Source organism: Pyxicephalus adspersus, chromosome 11 (genome assembly GCF_032062135.1).
Source record: "Pyxicephalus adspersus chromosome 11, UCB_Pads_2.0, whole genome shotgun sequence".
Lineage (NCBI taxonomy): Eukaryota > Metazoa > Chordata > Amphibia > Anura > Pyxicephalidae > Pyxicephalus > Pyxicephalus adspersus.
The window spans coordinates 1,391,669-1,397,181 of NC_092868.1; positions in this window are offsets into that span (position 1 = coordinate 1,391,669).

Here is a 5,513-nt window from a genome sequence, read left to right on the forward strand (position 1 = left end):
GGAGGGGCAGAGACACAAACTACTGGGGGAAATCTCCCCATTGTGGGAGGGGCAGAGACACAAACTACTGGGGGAAATCTCCCCATTGTGGGAGGTGCAGAGACACAAACTACTAGGGGAAATCTCCCCATTGTGGGAGGGGCAGAGACACAAACTACTGGGGGGAAATTTCACTATTATGGGAAGACATAAAAAGCCAGCCGGTCCGTCTGATCACTGCACTCCAATTACATCTGACATCACTTTTGATGGAGTAATCCTTTAAGCTCACTGTCCCTTTAATTACATTCTGATGGTGTTTTCTGGCCTCCGCTAATCCTTCTATTATTTAGCAGTGAAAGGGAAGAGAATCCCTGGGGCAGCTGCACGCCAGCTCGGTAATCTCTGTGCGATGAGTCTGCAGGGCGGGCACCGGGCACAGCGCCATGTACACAGCTGGGGCGGCTTCTACCGGATTAGAGGGCCGGGGAGTCCTCAGCATGCAGTGACAACAACTGATAAATGTGCATTTCCCAGCCTGCAAACACCGCAACCACCAGGACAGGTGCCAGGGTGCCCACAGAGGGGTAAACACTCGTGTCCCTGGATACTAATACCCCCACCATTCATAGCCTAGGAAATCCAGAGAGAACCTTCTAAGATCTATGGACTCTGCACAGTACCACTTCTCTTGTCCTGTACCCCGGGTGTAATTCTCGGTATCTGTTCTTATTCTGTATATATGGATCCCCTCGGAGGGGGGAGGATGGGGATCAGTTGGTGATATTTACCCCCCCCCCATTTTGGAATCTGTGTGCAGTCCAGGCGGTGGTTGTCATGGCAGCCAGGTGCCTTGCAAGGTAATGAGACAGCCAGCAGATAGACACAAGCAGAGCACTGAGACACCCACCTGCAGGGAAGAGCCCTGTGGGCCCCTGGGGGCCCTTTACAAGGGGATTTTTTCAGTTACAATTGTGACTTTACTGCTGTAAAAACCTAAACAGATTCTGTGTGAACTCAGCGCTCCCCCGGGGGCTCCTCCACCAAATCACTGCATGAGTGTTCTCTGTACAGCACTATGGTATATGTCAGAGCTATATAAATGTATAGTAATAGAGTGTGACTGTGGGGGGACATTAGAGTGTCAGCTCCTCTGTACAGAGACTGATAGGACTGGCTCAGTATTCTCTGTACAGCACTATGGTATATGTCAGAGCTATATAAATGTATAATAATACAAATTGACAAGTGTGTGACAAATTGATGTCACGTTCCAGCACCTTCCATGGGGGGATTCCGGGTGATTGGCGTTGGCCTGGTCACATGACCTGTCTTTTCTGTCTCTCCTTGACACATTCCAGCTCCGCTCTGCACTTCCTGGGAACAGGAAATCACGGTGTGTCAGGCGGTCGCTGTGTTTATATTGGATGCTGACAGATCGGCGCCGACACCAGAAACATTTTTTCAAAATCGTAAAAAGAAAAAAGAAATTCTCGAAAATGAATGAAAGAGAAATAAAATTTCTGGCTCTTTTGACGCTCAGGACCACGTAGCTGATTGGCTGCCCTGATTGCACACATCTGATTGGGCGCCCATATCAGGTCGGTCGGAATGCAGAGAAACCTGATGTCATCCCAGCTCCATTTTTATTTCATGAATACAAACTGCTCTTTGTTTCTGCTGACAGGGACAGAATAATGGAAACCAGCAACACCGCAGGGGGCGGAGCTTCAATAAACGCATCACAACGCAAGAAAGAGACGCAGACATTGCAGCAGTATCAACAATTTATTGCAATAAAAACAGCAGTAGAATATGATCTGATATTTATCGTCAAGTGCCTCTTACCCCCCCAGTACCCCACCCCCCTCCCCAAATACCCCCAATACAGATACATATGATAACTCCTCCCACGGCGCAGGCCGCGCCGCAAACACCTTATTAAGAGGTACAGAAATAAAAAAGCGTTAAATAGAACCGGTCGCAGCGTGACGCTGAGCTCTGGCCCCACAATACCTCCCTTGCCCTCTGACAGCGCTGCAAGATGGCGGAAGAGGTGAACGCCATGGCAAAGTCAGGCTGAGCTAAATATAAAATCGGTGGGCAGAGGACGGGCCGAGGGGTTTTATTTCATCGTTCTCCTTCCTACTGTAAAATTTGCTTTTATCGTGTTCAGAGGCGTAAGACGCAGCCAGGAAGTGTGCGGTAATGGATGCCGCGGGGGATGGGGGGGCAATGTGATGGCTTTGTATGAGGAGAGTGCTGACCCCCCTCCCCCCAAGGGCGATCTGGAGACGTCAGATATCGTTTTACCGAAAGGGCTTTTCCCGGATTGCGGCACCAAAAGGGAAGCCGAGGGATGAATTTGATCTGACTCTGAAAATAAACCAGAAGAAACCGGATATCGGGCAACGGCGAACGCCGGAGTCCATTTACAGGCTGGGGAGACGCACAACTCGCCACCACCTGATGATGGCGCCGGGCTGATGCAACAGATAACCAATGGGAAACAAGATGGCTGTAAAGTGCGGTGGAGGGAAGATGTGTGCGGTGGGAGCGACGGTCCCTGAAGGACTCCAATTGCATGAATCATTCTGATTGGATAACAAAGGGGGCTAACCGGCTTTACGGATGACCTCCATCTCGGCAACGGCAACAAGTAGCCATTTTGCAAGGCCGTTTGTTATCTTTAATGGAAGCCATATTGAAATCCTTCCGTCACGGCCTCCATTTCCTGGCTGAGTCTTATACCGACGGTGACATGGCGACCGTTTAGCTTTCTCGCGGCATTACCTGTCATGTGACCTCACTAAGCCATCAAGAATCCAGTCATGTGACCTCACCTACCTAGAAGCCCTTTTGGAATCACATGACCTCCCCAGGTCTATCATGTGGCAGCCATTTTGATGGGGCTAACCCCCAACTGGTAGGGCTAACCCCACCAGTTACCTCACACCCCGGTAGCCATTTTTAAACTGCGCTATTCTACTTCACCCCCCAGCCGCCATTTTGAAGCTCTGCCGATCGACCTACATATACAATTGCTGTATGAAGCCCCCTCCCAAACCCAGACGCCATTTTGAAGTCTTGCCATGGAAGCCATCTTGGATTCATGTGAAGTGAAACTCACAAAGCTCCTCAGAGTGCAGTTCGACGCCCTGGCCACCATTTGGAAACCCTGCCGATCAACCTCACCACATAGCCGCCATTTTGAAGCCCTGCTGAATTACCTCACCACCCAATGGACATTTGGAAGCCCCGACAACCAACCAGCCGCCATTGTGAAACCCTTTCGTAATCCCACCAATCTCTTCTCATCAATTCCTCAACCAACACACCACAGACATTGCCAAAATCCCACCAATCATCTCAGACCAACCACACAACCGCCTGCCGTCCACCCGAGGCTCAGCCATGTGCAGAGCAGACTCCATCAGGGCTGCTGGGTGTTGTAGTTCGACAAGATGGCCGCCGGCCCTTCTTTAAAGCTACAGTAGGGAGGTGACGCATGGCAGTGGATTCTTTATCACCGCCCCACCCCTAACGCCAGATATAATAAAATTTTTACCGGCCAGACGTTAGCGAAAACCTGAGCCATGCAAAAAAACAAAAAACATAATCAGTGCTATTAAAGTGCACCTGTCACCGACCTTTGACCCAGCTGTCACCCCCCTTGTTACCTACCTGCCACTGACCTGTGACCAAGCTGTCACCGACCTGTGACCCAGCTGTCACCCCTGTCACTGACCCATGACCCAGCTGTCACTCACCTGTCATCCACCTGTAACCCACCTGTCATCCACCTGTAACCTACCTGTCACCCACCTGTGACCCAGCTGTCACCCACAGTGGCCATTTTGCCTCAGAGAGAAAGTAGCTCCTTTGCTGAGATTTTGTCGGACCCGCCGGGGCCCCTCAGAGATTCGGCAGCTTCCAGCAATCAGCTGGGTTTCAGCTCCAATCACAAAATGGTCGTCACTATGGCAACTGGTGCAGGAGATTCCTTCCAGAACCTGAACATCGGATTACAGGCGCCTTGGCTTCAGGTTTTTTCCCTTTCCAGCAAAATAAAAACGAAATACGACAACAGAAGAACGCAAAGGGGGCCAAATATCAACCGCATTACCCGTCTGCCGCCCCCCGGGGAGTACAAAGACACAAAGGGGGCGCTGATACTAAAAGAGGGGACGGGGGTCATGGCACGGACAACACTGGAGGGTGAACCCAATGCTGGGACTTGTAGTGCCTCAGGACAGCTGCACTCCACACGCTGGTCTGACCACCATAACGCTACGGCAGCAACTTTACATCGCAATCATTTCATTCCTCCGGGGAATCACTGGGGGGCCATGGGTCCATCATGGCCTTAGATATAGGGGTACAAAGTGTGCCACTGCATGAGGGCCCCAGACCCTTCCCAGATAACAGGGGCCCCCAAGTCAGTTCAGCAGGGGATGCAAAGTGTGCCACTGCACTAGGGCCCCAGACGCTCCCCACATAACAGGGGCCCCCAAGTCAGTTCACCAGTGGGTGCAAAGTATGCCAATGCACTTGGGCCCTAGACCCTTCCCAGATAACAGGGCCCCCAAGAAAGTTCAGCAGGGGTTTGGAGACATAGGAAGGTCTAAAGTGTGACACAGCATTAGGATCCCAGAGCCTCTTCAGGGCTCCTCCTTCATCTTTGGTGGCCCCAGACCCTTGTCAGATAGCAGGGACCCCAAAGTCAGTTCAGCAGGGGAAGTGCCACAGCACCAGGGGCCCAGACCCTTCCAAGCCTACAGGGATGCCCATGGTCTTAAAGCAGGGGCGGACCTGTGTGTTACTGTACAGGGACCCCAGACCCTCCCCAGTCTACAGGGGCCCCCAAGTCAGTTCAGCACAGGGGCCCATTGTTAGCTACGTCCATCACTGCCCCAGAGGCAACATGTGCAGCCTTGTAGAGCCTGTTCTGACCTATTGGCAGGCAGTAAATATAACTCCGGGGTCCTTCCAGAGCCTGCACAGGCCTAAGGCATTGCTAACATATCCTGCGAAGCGGAGAGGTAGGGGGTTCTGGTTCTTTAAATCCGGGGGCTGTGCTACACCTGGGCCCCTCTCTGAGATCAGATCCAGAAAAGGGTCCACAATTCTGGGTCGTCGCCGGGTTTTGGCACCAAGTGCGCCCACCTATTCAGTCCTGCAGGATCTCTGGAGAAATCTCCCCTGACACCCCACCCCCATTTCAGATCCGGGCTCGGAGCGCACACAGCGGCCCTCTAAAATCTCTTTCCTGGGAACACCAATAAGGCGCAATAATCCATACGGCCCATTCCACCTGGCCCAATTCAAGCAAAATAAAACACTTATAGGAAAAAAGCGTGACGCAAAAACATTTGTCTGAACCTCCCCAGCTCCGGGTGACCGGCTGTGCAAGCAAAGACAAGTTCCTATAGAAGTTTGGCACTCACGGGAAGAACATCGGGCACCTGCTAGGCCGCCATATTGGTATTATTAACCCCTTCAGAACCAAAGCTTCCTCCCCATCCCCCAATGCG